The 16,520-nt window shown below is 29.7% G+C and overlaps 3 long non-coding RNA genes across 5 annotated transcripts; 2 read left to right on the forward strand and 1 right to left on the reverse strand.

Moving 5' to 3' along the window:
* On the forward strand, positions 1-737 carry LOC137835746 (uncharacterized). Its single transcript, XR_011085135.1, has 2 exons — positions 1-354; positions 440-737. It is a non-coding gene; the product is annotated as an uncharacterized LOC137835746 (long non-coding RNA).
* Positions 738-2,378: 1,641 nt separating this feature from the next.
* On the reverse strand, positions 2,379-7,357 carry LOC137835744 (uncharacterized). 3 transcript variants are annotated; one of them, XR_011085134.2, is made up of 5 exons: positions 6,985-7,357; positions 3,295-5,355; positions 3,122-3,177; positions 2,938-3,042; positions 2,379-2,760 (listed from the first exon to the last, which is right to left on the reverse strand). It is a non-coding gene; the product is annotated as an uncharacterized LOC137835744 (long non-coding RNA). The 3 variants fall into 3 exon arrangements; XR_011085131.2 differs by lacking the exon at positions 2,938-3,042 and having other exon boundaries at positions 2,379-2,875; XR_011085130.2 differs by lacking the exon at positions 2,938-3,042 and having other exon boundaries at positions 2,379-2,875; positions 3,122-5,355.
* A 1,377-nt stretch (positions 7,358-8,734) lies between these two features.
* Positions 8,735-9,519, forward strand: LOC150027631 (uncharacterized). The gene is made up of 2 exons (XR_016521109.1): positions 8,735-9,057; positions 9,143-9,519. It is a non-coding gene; the product is annotated as an uncharacterized LOC150027631 (long non-coding RNA).
* The last annotated feature ends 7,001 nt before the right edge of the window (positions 9,520-16,520 follow it).

The raw sequence follows: 16,520 nt of genomic DNA on the forward strand, positions 1-16,520 counted from the left end.
AAGCAAAATAAAAAAGAAATAAGACAAGAGCTTTTCAAATAAATTTCTTAGAATAAAAAACATAAACATGAACATGAACATGAAGTTGGTTGTTGTGGTGGTGTGCCTTGTCGTGTGCATTGGAGCGACCCAGACGGTCAACGCTGCCAGGGACTCCACCCTGTCAAGTGCCAAGGACGCTAGCGCACCCGCTGTTGATGCCAACGCACCTGCTGTTGATGCCGACGCACCCGCTGTTGACACCGATGCACCCGCTGTTGATGCCGACGCACCCGCTGTTGATGCCCCCGCTCCCGGACCTGACACCGAAGAGTCTGAGACTTTTGGTCAGTGGGCTTACGAGAAAATTACGGGGTAATCTTCTCTCTCGTGCTTTGTAGTTTCGACATTCATTTGTGTTTATTTGCTTACTGATGAGATTTTACAAGTGTTGTGACAGTGGTTACTGAAACGGCGAAGACGCCTAAACCAGCGATGGTGATGGCGCCGTCCCCCGAAGAATCTTCGAAGTCGTCAGGAGGTAGGAGAATTGGTGTGAGTGGAACGTGGGTGTTGCCCCTTGTTCTTGTTCTTGGTGTTGTCTTTGTTGGGTTTTTGGATATATAGGAAGGTGATGCGTTTGAATATGCCCACCGATTCAAGAACTAACTGCTATACCACATCTTTCTATCTCTTAATGTATTTGAATCTTTACGAATTCATAAGTGTTGAAATAAAAATCACTGTTGTTTATTCTACTTTCTTATTTCTAATGTTTGTCTTCTTCTTAGCCAAAACAAAAGTTAACACAGTTATTATCAGATTTATATTTCATCAATTTAATAAATAAATTTAGCAGTTAAATTTTTTTTCACTCATAACATTTCAAAATTAACTTATTATTCAACTAGTCTAAAATAATATAAAAATAAATAAATTATTCACAGAGCTTAAAACATTTATTTCAATTTATCACTTGAATAAACTTATATTAATTAAATACATAAGAAAAAAATTAACATAAAAAAATTCCAAAGTCAAAAATTCTTTCACTCATAACCGATTTCTCCTTTTCAATTCTAGATTACCGAGAAATCGATTTCTCACCGTTAACTTTTTATAAAAGGTGATATTTTGAAGAATAATATTCTTAATATTATTAGATATTTTTAATATTATTAAATATTGTAAATGTTATTAAATATTGTAAATATTATTAAATAATATTAATATTAATATTATTAAATAATATTAATATTATTAAATAATATTAATATTATTAAATATTATTAATATTATAAATATTATAAATATTATTAAATATTGTTAATATTATTAAGTATTGTTAATATTATTAAATATTATTAATATGAATATTATCATTAATATTAATTATAATAATATTATTATTATTATTAATATAAATATAAATATTATTATTAATATGAATATTATTATTATTATTAATATAACTATTAATATTATTATTAATATTATTATTATTAATATTATTATTATTATTATTATTAATAATAAAAATATTATTATCAATATTATAATTATTAAAAATATTCTATATGTTCACTTCATGACGTCAAAATTATATACTTATTCAATTCGCATGTAATCACTTTTGGCTTACTTGTAAGTAACGTCTATTTACATATTGAATTAAATTCATATGTAAATATCCGTATGTAATTATTTTTGACTTACATACAGAAAAATTCATATATAAACTCTTATATATAGAAAAATTCATATGTGATCACTTTTGTTCTTACATTCAGAAAAATCTGTAAGTAATGTTTATTTTTACATACTTAATTAAATTTGTATGTAATGCTCACTTTACATACATTCATATCCATATGCAATAATCGGTATATAAATGGACAATTTCTTGTAGTGAAATAAGTACATATAACATCATAATTTAACACAAGTAATTTTATATGAAAAAGTTCAACAAAAAAACTTATAATGTCATTCTAATTATTCATTTATCCTAAGTGGTATACATGGTTACAAAATATTTTGATCATATCGTCTTTACATACTTCGGTGCTTTCGAATGTAGCGATTGTAGGTCATTGAAAAACTGTGACATCTGAAATATTTTTGAATTAGTCCATAAATAATAAAGTTTACATAATATAATTGTGTTCAAGTTACATATGGATATATGTAACTGTAATTTGTTTTTTTATATTTGAAAGCACTAGAAATCACTTCAACAACTACATATACCAAAAGTCATTCCAGATTTCAATAGAATTCATTCAAAAACAAATATTCATCAACATTCAGACCTGCCCATAAATTGAAAAGCATGATAGAATATCACACTATTCCCAAATATTCAAAATATCCAAATGTATTTCATTCAATCAGAAAAAACATCTAATAAAAGAAAATTCAAGTCATTACAAAGTTTTTAAGAAGCTACCAGGTGAATTTTGTTGCTCATCATCATTATCTTACATCTGATTCTATTGAGTATTTGGTTGCGGGATATTTGACTGTTAAAAAATATGTTGTGCAACTACTGCTGTTTCATGTGGTAGATATTGAATCATAAGATCTTGAAATGATTAAAACCGAGAATTTTTGTGTCGAATATGCTCCTCACTTGTTGATGTTGTTGTCTAAGTTCAACAATTTCTTCTGAATCAACTTTCTTACTAGAAGATGCTTGTGTTTCTTGTAGGTAGCGATCAACACAGTCGTCCTGACGATCGACACATCTAACCTCGTACATTCGTCCCTTGTACCTTCCACCTACAGCTTGTAAGCAACAACTGTTTCTTAATCTTTCCTCCTCGGTAGGATCTAATGAAGTAGATATCGAGGTAGACGCAAATAATGCTCGAGAGAGTCTACTTTCAAAATCTTCCTATTAAAATGAAAAAAATATTTATTATAATAGTAATTAATGTACATAAAAAAAAAATTAACATGTGTCTGCCTCGATCTATCATCTACAAAATCCCTAATGCTCTTTTGTATATGTGTTTGTTGAAACACTTCATTAACATGAATCGAGCGGTCAAGCTCCTCTATCTATAAACAAAACATTTTATAAATTAAGAAGGTAATAATTAATCATAGATTAATACAAAATCTTATAGGGAAGTCATACCAAACGAATCGCGTGTTCATGCAAGCTAATGGATCCTCCAGTGGGCAGACATCCACCTTTTTCGGACAAACGATTATTTTTAGTTGTATCACATTTGGATCGATACACAGGCATGTTCCACTTTTCTAGGAGGTTGTTCCAAACACTATTGCCAATTCATTCTAGTTGCTTACCTTCTTAGTGAACCATTTTAAACATTTGTAAAAGGGTGTGAGAAGCCTTCGTGTGAAAATTTTTCTTAACTTTTTCCTTATCCTCAACCCTCCATGTGACATTCCTCTGTAAAACAACAAGAATCATCAATCCAAATTGTAAAATATAAACATTTTTAAAGGGAATAAAAAGACCAAGTACCTTAAAACGTTAAAAAAATAGATTATGAGATCAGCCTTTGGGATTGCCCCCATGTTAGCCATGGCTCACCAAATTGTTGCTTAATGGTGGCAGTGATGACCTTTGATGCAATTTTTTATGGATAAAACCTAAATACCAAAATTGAATTTTTTATGGATAAAACCTAAATTGAATTTTATTATATTTTTACCCTCCTCCAATAGGCTGAATCAGAGGGCGATCACCAGTTGAGAGGACCTCCTCCTCTAAGTTTGGCTGCAAAAGTTGAATGCGTCCCTCCAAGATTTGTATATGGAGATGGTGTGATATCTAGGTTTGGGGTTGATGCATTAGAACCAACACGTGGAGATGGTGTTGATGCAGTAACATTTGCTATTGTGGGGGTGGATGCAGTAGCATATGCTACTGAAGGGGTAGATCCATGAGTTGAAGATGGAATATGTGTACTGGATTGACTGGATGATGGATTTAAGTTGTTTAATCGTGATAACAATTTTATCATATAATGTTTCTTTCCCATTTTTTTGTTGGCACTCGATGATGGTTGATCAGAACCTCCTAATGACATCTATATATATGGCATAAAATGATAATCAAGGTAACATAAGTTTATCAGGGGAGAAAAATATGCATAATATAGTTTATAAAAAAATTCAAATAAATATGCAGAAATTTAAACACCGAACATAAACCAAGAATATGACATCAGATTAACTAATATAATAAACAGTATGTTAACGACAACAATAGATATTATTTGTTAACACTAGATGCTTAAGTCTACTTAGAGCTAGAGATGTCAAAGTCATCATCGTATTCATCTTCACTTTCTCCTTCTTTCATTGTATTCTCATTCATTTGTTTCTTCATCTATTTGATCTTCAAACGATGATACATTGTTTATGTCCATTTATTCAAGCTCAGCCTCTAAATATTGTAATCCTGGAACTTGCTCAACTTCAATCACTTCATTAACATGTGACATTTCATCAACTTGATATGACACTTCAACTTCTATATCATACAACATCTAGGCTTCATTTTGATTACAACACACCAGTCATGTTTGTCTTTACATAAAATCATGACATTTTACCAAAAGCACGAAAAGAGAGAAGTTTAATTTGCCTTTATATAAATTTTGTGAATTTTATATGTTAATCATATTCAGTACTGAAAGGCTAGAACTCAGTCTAATTTCTAGTTAATTTTAAGCCTCTTATGCTTAAAATCATCATACAATCTTAAGATTGTAGACAGGATAAAATGATAAAACTATTCCTGATAAAATAACACTATTGCATCTAACATTTTCAAAACTGCAATACAGTAACTGGAAATAAACAAATTGTCTGAAATGGCTCATGAAACAGTAAATCTAAGTATGAAATGACTCATTTTGAAAATGTAATAAATGATGTAAAAAACCAGTTTGAGTGTAAGAATTGATGTGAACCTAAAAATGTTCATGCGAACAAAAAATTTCAGCTCAAACTCAAATGAATCTATCAAATTTATCTCAAACTAATTCAGATCATGCAATTTTTTTAAATTGGACATCTTATGCAATTTCTTCAAATTATTACAGCATTATGAACTCTTAAATCTAACATTTCAATCAGTACAAAAAGAGGCTTTGAATTCCACGTAACAGTCCTCCTACAACCTCTAACCTCTAAACAACTCAATCTATACAAAAATAACCATGAAAATGGAACACAAACTCAATCTCCAAGTCAACATAAGCAAGAACCAACTTAAGCAAAACCAAATATGAAAAAAAAAAAAACGAACTAAGGAACTAGTTCTTGCTGAAGTCTTTTGTTTTGCTCAATAACAAAATTCCTCTCCTCGGTTACCTTTGAAATGTGAGTTATTTCCTGAAACAAAAAATAAAAGTTCAAAATGAGAACCATTTTTCTTTCATTCATATATCTCTAAAAAAGTTGTCCAAAGCTCTTCTTTGAGGCAGTTAAGATAACTTCTTCAATAATAATATAATTATTAATGCAAATAAATGACTTGAATCAATCCATTTCAAACAATTTATTATCACGAGCATTTCCAAATAACATGCCTACATAGGAACCCAAGGAATATTACAGCACCACAAGGCTATCAAAGAAAGATCAAAAGGTCAAACCAGTGATATAAATAGTAAATCAATGCATAAACATCAAAGCTTAGAAATTTATGCATTTCAAAAACATTTGAAAGGTACTTCCAATATCTCAAAGTCGTTATCAAAATCTTAAATCAAATCTGCATTCTTCAGCAATCACTATACAAGATCAACTTCATCACTTGCATCACTTTCCTGGTTAAGTCACGCTCAAAAGACTGGACACTAATATTATACATTAAGTTATAATTTTCAAAATTGCACTATGAATTTGGCAAGTCCAAATACTTAGACTAGATTCAGATGAAAAGCCATCACAAAACGCCAAAACACGCTAATTCAGCTAATAACCAACAATGAAAAAACACTGCTTACGTTAAATTATCGAACTATGAACAGCTGCATTTTGTGGGAAGAACTAGTGAGTGACGCCAAATTAGCCAAAAATCAGTAAACACAATATATACAGAGGAGGAACTAGTCCCAACCCTTTTACAAGAAAAGAAAAGCTAAGCAGTGCATAATTTGATTATTGATGAGCCCTTACACTACTTAACAAACCAAACCCAATAGCTTCCCTAAGATAGATGGAGCAGAGCTACAGTACAGGATAGAAGCTGTTGTGGAATACTGCAAATGACAGCAGGCTCACAACTCTGTTATGTACATACCCTTGCTGCATAATTATGCAACATCTTAAACCATCTTATGCACCCCCTCATGTGCATCAAAACGTGATCCCTGCTACACAACCATCAGAACTTCTTCTCCCATTCTTCCAGCATCCTCCACACAATCTACAACCCTCCTTTAGTTGGCTTCCACACATGCCAACTGTTTGCATCCATCATGTACACATCTATTTCCTACTAGTCTTTGCCTAGTACAGCATGCTTAACCGGATCATGGCCTCACTTAGTCATCATAGATACAACAATTAAAGGTACCCAAGAATCCCCCACGCTCCCGTCAGAGCATTAACTACTCCCTTCAACTATTGACCTTGTGCAACGGTAGCTCCCATATTCCCAGCATATCACTGAACCCAGCACACCGATGACAGAACCCCCTCCTTATCATTGCTATAGTACATAACCATCAGAGAGATTTGAAAGGAAACAGAGAGATTTGCATATTGACCCAAACTCCTCCACCTCCTACCAAGAATCCTCAGTAACTATCAATTTGAAAGATTGAACCGATTAGGGTTCCTCAATTTAACATCTACACTTTCCAAGCAAATCTTAGTACATTCACGGTGTAAGCAAAGAAGAAAAAATGGGTGCAGCAGCAAGAAATGGGAGCACGGGACATGAAGAAATGCACAAGGGATAAATATTGCTAAAATATTTATATTCACTAATTGAGATAAATATTTCTAAAATACCTGAACATGATGTTCCACACTCCTTCACCTCCAATCTCACTAAAACTTTCGTTGCCAAATCTTTCACCTTCGAATTTGACAATGGTGGTCGCAAACCCTAAGGTTGCGAATGGAGCTGGAACAAAGACCGAATGGAACTGGAACAAAGACTGAATGGAGCTGGAAGAAATGCGTGATTTGGGAATGAGGATTATTGCGGGGTTTGACAACTGGTTTCGATTTCTTAAAGATAGACGAAATTTGGACAATGGGTTTCAATTGCCTTTGAGGAATTTCAATTTCTTGCTTCCAAATTGTAGGTTTTCAGTTTGTGGGAGATTTTCTGAGTTTGTGGGTTGCCAAAATTACATACTCTAGAAGCACTTAATTTTGCAATACTTTTAACTGTATGTACCTGTTTCCAATTATTTAAATACTATATGTAATATAATAACGGGTAAAATTTGTATCTAAAAATTTTATTTTTTCTAATTAAATATTTAATATAATACATAGGGATAAAAATTGTATGTAAATATTTTAGTTTTTTAATTAAATATTTAATAAATTATATATAGATATCATCTGTATGTAATTATTTTTGTTTTTATAATTAAATATTTAATACGGTATATACACATATAATTTATATATAAATATTTTAAATTTTTAATTAAATATTTAATAAATTATATATAGATATAATCTAATTATTTTTATTTCATAACATCAAAGTTACATATAGATTATACTATGTAATCTTCTTTGTTTTACATATGAAAACATTTATATATAATAACTATTTATATATTGAATTAAATTTGTATGTAAATATATGTATAAAACCTTCAATTTATCCAATTTGTATCATATATAATAATGAGTATATAAATGAATAATGTCTTGTAGTATTAGAGACATATATCCTGACCAGAATATTTATAATTATTATATTTGTTAAACTGTGTTTAAAAAAAATATCAATCTATATTAATATATATATATATATATATATATATATTCTTTCTTTGACAAACATTTTCAGGCTTACCTACAATAATCTAGCTGCTAACTTACCAAGTGAGTTATGCAGTTAATTCTGTACAATAAGTAGACAAAATTATATAATTACAAACCAATACATGTCTAAGCATCAATTAAAAAATTACAATCCAAAGAGTTGGTTAAAAATTGTCAAATAGCTCAAAGACCAACCAAGAAATTTAACCTAAATTAAATTTAATAATTTTAATTACCCATTATCTAATTATTTGTTTTTATTTTATCATCAAAATTAGTTAATATCATGCACGTTATATCCATATAATAATATAAAACTATAAAATATTAAAACTGAAATACATAGCCTTTAACTCTATAAATTTTAAAAAATATGTTAGTAATTTGACAATAATTTTTTTATATTTCTTATGTATGAACTCAGTATTCTCATTTTAACTTCTGAGTTTAGTTTTACCACTAATCTTAAAGTTAATCAATTTACGAATATTATAAATTTGATTTGGAATAAATAACAAAAATTATAAACATATTATGTTTTTGAAGGAGGAAAGATATTTGTACATAACCATTCTCTTCCATAAAAACACAAAGTGTTGATCCTCAACGATGCGTTTTCTTTGGGTTATTGTGTGGCTGATGACCCAGAACCAATTGTTAAAGCGATCACCACGCACCATTAGTCTCACAAACAATATCAACCTATTTCTCACTACGCATATAAATACACCCTTTAGCAAATCAATTAAGCAAAATAAAAAAGGAATAAAACACAAGCTTTTCAAATAAATTCCTAAGAATAAAAAACATGAACATGAAGTTGGTTGTTGTGGTGGTGTGCCTTGCCGTGTGCATTGGAGCGACCTGGGGCAAAAGTCATGACAGCGCCAAAGCCAATGAAGAGAAGACCAAGGAAGCTTCCACTCAAACGGTCAACGCTGCCAAGGACTCCGCCGCGTCAAGTGCCAAGTCTGACAAGGACGCCGCTGCACCCGCTGTTGATGCCGCCGCTCCCGGAGCTAGCACCGAAGAGTCTGAGACTTTTGGTCAGTGGGCTTACGAGAAATTTACCAGGTAATCTTCTCTCTCATGCTTTATAGTTTCGACATTCATCTGTGTTTATTTGCTTACTGACGAGAGTTTACAATTGTTGTGACAGTGGTTTGGGGTTGAGAACTACCAATAAAGAGTAGGAGAAAGAGGATGCAAAGGTGACAAGTAATAGGTTATGAAGAACTTCTATAAACGACCACATCAAATTCAGAATGGTGGTTAATTATTGTTAGCGTATTGAACCAACGTAGCTAAAGTAGTACTCTTTCAATTTTGGTTTTATTCAGTAACGACATTTAACCGTCATTCTGAACAATGGTAGTTTTGGACGCAGGCAAGCGAATATAACCGAAAGCAACTTATATCACATTTATCCCTTCAAATAATTTTCAAAAGCTTCTCTCACTTGACCTCTAAACCATAAATCATGGATGCACCACCTTTCATACATTCTTTTATATCAAGTTCTACTTATAAATTTAAGAGTGTTTATATGGTGATATCATATATTTATTTAGTTGTTGATTTTCAATTGGACTATTCAAAACCCAAAGATGTATTAAAAATTATACAACATTCAAGCAATTTCAAAACAAAAATTATAACTTTGAGAGATTTTATTAAATAAACCATATAAGGATTAAGGGAAAAATCAGTTACAGAATAGAAAATTAGATAAAAAAAATTCAGTTAATTTCCATTGATATAAAAAATCAGTATATATGTAATTTAAAAATTAAAGATATGATAATTCATAACCCTCCACTGCCAAGAGCAGAAAGTTATCGCTAACCAGCCCAATTTATTATAACAATTATAACTGAAGAAAAAAAATATTTTTTCATTAAAATAAAGCAATTTTAAAATTACATTATCTTAATTGTAAATTTGTCTTTTTTACAGTAGAATTATTAAAATAACATTTTTTATAGATTAATTATCATTATTGTTTCCTTCGAAACTTTATAGATAGAGTCATAATACATTAATAACATATTTTTTTTTTTTATTTCCTACAACTTCTAATATTATTATTTTAATCCTTTTTTATATTATTTAATTATAAATTCATTTTTTATTATATATCTTCTAATAAAATTATTATACTAGAAATTGTATACAATTCTTTGAATGGTGAAAAAGTATAATTTTTCGACTTTACATATATAAAAAAAAAACAATTTGCTCTTTTTCCTTACAGTTAACATAAGACATAAAAAACCAAACAACTCACTCTATTCATTATTGTGAACAAAATAAGTACCAGACTTACTTTATCTTCCCAATTTCAATGACTAACATGGGGTAAAGTCTTTCCTTTCTCACTTGCCCTGTAACTCACCCTGTTATCAACAACCATCTTCACTTTATACATATAAATAAAAATTTCAATTTCTTTTTGCACCCCTGTTTCACTTAGCGCACCGTCTAACCCATTGTCCAAACAACAACAAAAATCTGGGCCCATTCCGCTTACCCTTTTACTCGATGCATACCTCTTTTACCGTCTCACTCCCTCTTCTTTTAAAAAAAATTGGGCCCATTTCTCTGGTCCAGTAGTATTTTACTTGCTGCACCCCTCTTTTACCTACGCAACCCTTCTCATTCAAAGCTTCTCATTTTTGTTATTTTTTTTTAAATTTTATAAAAATAAAGAAATAGAATCTTACAAAATATAAAAGCCAATTTTTTTAATAAAGAAATAGTTTTGACATTAAAAAATCCTAAAAATATAAAACTTTAAAAAATTAACATCAATAAATAATTTTTTAATTTAGAACTACACAAACCCTGATTTTCCATTGTGAATGGAAATATGCAGGACCAAGGTTAATCCTTATCGGGTCCAAATAAAAAAATTTCAAAATATTTTCTTTATTTTTGCATATATTTGTGTTTCTTTGTTTTGGAAAAATAAAATGTTCTAAGCAACATTCAATTAAATGTATCGTTTTTTTTTATGAATGTTATACCGTGTGTTAATACCTTTCCTATAGGTAATTGACTTCTAGACCCTAATCCAGTTTCGCAGACCATCATTTTTTAGTTTTTTTTTTTAGTTTTTCATAATAAACTATGGTGGCGGCTCTATCTTTGTTTTTTTCGAAAATAATTAAATGTTGTGTCGTTCCTTCGTGATCCAAAGTTGCGACAAATGGATGCAAATCTCACTTTACAAGCTGATTTTGTAAGGTTGAGTAAAAATTAAAGTCCATTTCTTAAGAATATATCAGAATCATTTAGAATTTATCTTAGCAAGAGTCATTTGGTCTATCAAGCAACTCATTATCGGACTGCTATCGAATCATCCATAAATATATAATTTCACGTACGAGTTTACTAACCTCAGCATGAGGGAGTGGTGTTGAAGATCTCACATCGATTAGATATAATGTGAATTCGTAATATATAAGTGGGTGCAAACCGATTTTGTAAGGTTGAGTTACGCTTAAAATTTACTTCTTTAAGAGTCATATCTTCTCCACACGAGATCTGTGACTATCATCACGACTTCTCTTCTCTTAGTTGCAACCCTCCAAAGATATAACCATATTGTTTTTCTCACTCACTGTTAAATATACTTTTGTCCATTTTTTTATAATTGTTAGTTTAGACCAGTTTAATATGCGCAGGTTAGGTTTTTTTTTATTTCTGTTTATATATATATTACTCAATATTTTTTCTTTTGCATTTGTTTGTTTCTCTTTGGATACCTTTTTTTTCAGTTCTTTACTCATCTCCTTTATCGTTGAAGGAACTTTGATATGGCATTAGTTTTTTTAAACACCTTCAACATATTTTTTATTTATTTTCTCTTCTTCTTGCGTTTATTATGGTTGTTACTACGAAAAACTGATATGGTTCTCAATTTAGATTTATTCACATGATCTTCTCTTCATTCATCATGTTGATCATCACAGTCAAATTCTTGTGTTCACAGTTCTAAATGGTGACAACTTTGGTTTTTAAAGATGTGTTTTTGCTATTGCACTTCAGAGAACAAGATGAAATTGTTTGATGGTTCAACTAAACTTTCTTTATCGAAAAGAAATGATGGCATCATGAGATGTTGCCTTCTCAATTCTATTAACAAGTATATTGTGATCTTGTGTGGAGATTTAAACTCGAGATATAGACAACAATAATGGGTCTTAAGTTTTCCAATTGAAGGAAACAATCTTTTCTTGCCATCAAGGATCAATTTTTGCCTGTCAATATTTTACCATGATCAATAGTCATTGGGAAAAATTGAGTGATTTCCAACCACCTCACTCTTGTGCATGTGAGGAAGTGAAGCCTTTGCTTGAGTGTACCTTCATTTTGAGCATATGATATCTTTTTTAAAGGATTTAAATGAAAACTATTTCTAGATCAGTGGTCAAATTTTGATAATGGATCTTATTCCTCCAATAAGTCGAGTTTTTCTCTCGTGGTTTAGGAAGAAAAAAGATAGAAAGTTGATATTTTTTTTATTAGTAATAAAAAATAAATAAATGAGAATCACTTTAGGGGTAGTTCAAGAAAGTTTCTATTCCTACACAACAACCATTGTCTTTTTGTTGTTCCTTAATAAAATTTCAGACCTCAACAATCTAGTCCAATCAATAAGAAAAAATCCAAATTTAGTCACTGCAAAATGCTTGGCCATACCAAAAGAATGCTATAAGAAGCATGGAAACCCTACAAGTTACAAGAAATTTAATCCCAATGTAAATTAAGTTAACGAATCCAACACAGGAGATAACCCAATGAAATTGACAAAAAGCTCAATATGATTATCTTCTAAACCTTCTTCAAAATCAGGTAACACATGTTGGAACATCATAGTAGCTTCAAACTCGCTTAAAAATGGTACATGGAGTTTTTTCCTTTTAAAAAAACTTGACCTTCAATACATCCAAACAAAGAAAATTCTTCCATTTGAATAGTAGATTCAGGAGCTATTACACATATTACATGTTTTGTACAACTTAGACTATCAATTTGTTTACCTTCCCACTAGAAGTATTGTTGAAGTAAAAGTCATAGGCATTGACACTATGTTAAATTCAGTAACAATGTCATTCTCCACAAAGTCTTGTTTATACTAGACTTTAAAGTCAATCTTATATTTGTAAGTTTCCTAACTCAATTTACTAGGAACAATATTTTTTTTATCATTCTTCTTTTGTCATCCAGGATCACCAAGACTCAAGGGTGATTAGCAAAGGTAGAATCCTCGATTACCTCTACATTTTAAAAAATCCAAACAATAAGTCTTATAGCTTTTTCTTGCCTTCTTTAAATCATATTATTGTCAATGTTAGTAATAATGATAAAAGGAACATTGATGTAAACAAATAACACTGTAGATTAGACTGTTTATCTGATATTGTTATTAAAATGATTCATGTTAACAAAAGTTTGAACTTGCCTAGGTTCTAAGATACCTAAAGGCAACTCCTGAGCAACACATTTTTTTCTCTTCAAAATCCAAGTTAATTTGAGTGTTTGTGTAGATGCAGGCTGGTCTAGCACAGGCTTTAGCATCTCCATAGGAGATCCTCTTCTAACATGGAAATAAAAAAGGCAAACTATTTTATCTCAGTCTTCAGTAGAACTTAAAAATTATTATGGAATAAACATTCATATTCTTCCAAAATTATCCTTAAATTGTAATGGTTTTATGTGATACTATTTCAATTAAATATTTGTCAACTGATCATATATTGCATCACAGATCAAAACACATAGATATTGATGTCCATTTTGTCAAAAAGCACGTTGAATTAGGTTTTTTAAGACTCGTCTATGTTAAGTCATATAAACAAATAAAAAAGTTATTCCAAGGCATAAGTTTCAACCTCTCACAAGCATCTTGGCTCTCAAAATCATTTTTTTTCCAACTTGAGAAAGGGTTATTACAATATACCATTGTCCCTTTTTATTAAGCACGACTTTTTCAAATTAAAATCGTTCTCCCTCACACGACTTACCAATTTTTGTATTTTTTAAAAAATTACCATTTATGTAAAAACGTGAAAAAATTATCCCAAATTTATAAATTTTCTAAAAAAAGTTTGGAGGGGTATCTACGAAAACTAGGAAGAAAAATACAAAATAAGAGGAGGATGATAAATGTGAACTTTAGTATTTTTTTTAAAATTGTGGGCTTTAACATCGACCTAGATCACATTTTTTTTATTAATTTGTATGAAATTTAGCGTCAATTTATCATACGCATATATTTTTTTTTCTGTTGTGTGGACATTAACATAAACCTAGTCTACGATTTTCATAAATATTAAAATATTATATGTTTATCGACTTAATCCCCGGTACTTGGGTTTCTTAAATAAGATTCCATAATGCTCATTGTTAAACCAATGCACTACCCATACTTAACTAACCGGTTTTATCACTTTTGCTTCCGCTTTACTCTAATATGTATTTTTACTTTTTACTTTTTATTGTAGTACAATAAGTATTAAAGAAAGTTTTGTTTGATTGTTTTCCTTTTCTTATTATTTTCTTGATTTTGTTTCTTGATTGGGGAATTTAAAGGGAGAAAATTATTGTAGTTTTATGGCTACAACTTGTATCTTAATTTGGATGAATATTGAAAAGTGCTAAAATATAATACATCAAAATATGTTCTTGAAGAGAATTATGACTCTACATAGGAAACTTGAAGGCATGGATAAAATCAACTCCATATTTATGAGATAAAGAGGTTAACTCTGAATCATTTAGGACTTATGAACCTAAATTTACACCAGCATCCAACAAGATTCTCACAGAAAGTTTGGACCGTTAGATTAATCTAGAAGTGTTTGCTGTACAGCTTGAGGGGATTTTTTGCTGATTGGGACATTCACATGTGGTGGTCGTGGTCGTGGTTCATTCCAACTCAAGAAATCCAGAATATAAAATTAAATATAAGTAAGAAATCAAATTATAATATCATACCCATCCATTAATAAGTAAGAATATATATATATATATATATTAAATATCTATTAAAGAATAATTTAATATCTATTATAATTTTTTTTAAATAGAGTACGAATTTATTTGTCACTCTATATAAGCCCAACAACTTTAAGTGTCCTACCATGTCTCAGTGTATATGTGAATATACTTACCATTATAATTGAGCTCATAGGTAAATGAGTTTTGTGATATTTATAATTTCGTAATATTTACCTACATTGTATATTTATGGCGATTCTCTTTCCAATCAACGCAAATGCTAAAGGTGACATTCATGAAGATAACCCATTCATATTTTTTTATGTTAATTTATAAGTTACTTACGTAAGTTTTTTTTTTTTTAATTCGAAAACCACGTTTATAAGAGTTTTGTATACATGAGTAGATTATATATATTTTTTAGATATACACATGTATCGACGGATCATTGTTCAAATAATTCAAGTATTGTCTTTGAAAAAAAATAGAAAAAGAAAAATCAATAAGGTAAAAAAAAAATCAATAAGGTGAGAAAATTCTATTACTGGTTGAAAATCAACCTTACGTGAAAAATTTTGTCATGGAGAGCTTCGAGAAAGTGAAGTTGCATCAGAATGGTCTCCTCTCTTAAATCATCAGGTGAAAGATGGGAAAGCCATAAAAAAAATTCCTTTATCTTCAAGTCCTTGAAAATATAATTTTACTCTACATGTCTAAATTGTCGTCTAATTTGAGTAAAATTGTCTTCCATAATAAATATCTTTGATATATATATATATATATATATATATATAATATATTTCAATATTAAAAAAAAATGTCAACCAAAAAAACTTTAGTTGCACCATATTTTGTTTCCTTATATTTGCAAAATAATAAATATAAGCATGCATGTCAACATAATATTGACTAATTATATATATAAAGAAATGAATTGTGAAAGTGTATTGATAACTTCATTCGAAATATCTATTTGGTAGCTTGAACATAAAAAGTAGTATACATGTGACTAGGAAAATAAAATTTATAAAAATTATGATATATTTTGTATATGAATTAGAACATTTTTTAAATATTTTTTTTTAATTTATTTCATTTGTTTGTTGATAAAAAATGACTTTATTTAATTGTTGAATCAGCGCTAATGCTTTTGTACATAAAATAATATGTGTGTGAAAAACAACAAAAATGAAATAGCTGGAAAGAAAGCTTTTGCCTCATTGTGATTATTTTATTTGAGGGGAAAGTAGTTCACGGCCTCCCAAAGGTCACAGGAAACAAATAAAAGTAGGTCATGCTGTAGCTGGTAAAGTTTGCATCAACGTAAAAACGTAACATGAAAAAAAGTACTGTAGTGGTAAACAAATCATAACAGTGTTCTTCAAATTATATCTCACAGCTGTTTCCAAACCTATAACTTGGTTTGAGATACAAATTTCATATTGAACTAGAATCCTAAAAGATCTTGTAAGTTGTAATACATAATATAGAAATTAATAAGATTGTCGAATACTTTAAAGGTAAAAACATCA

This window comes from Phaseolus vulgaris, chromosome 5 (genome assembly GCF_051622355.1).
Source record: "Phaseolus vulgaris cultivar YP4 chromosome 5, ASM5162235v1, whole genome shotgun sequence".
NCBI classification, from domain to species: Eukaryota; Viridiplantae; Streptophyta; class Magnoliopsida; order Fabales; family Fabaceae; genus Phaseolus; species Phaseolus vulgaris.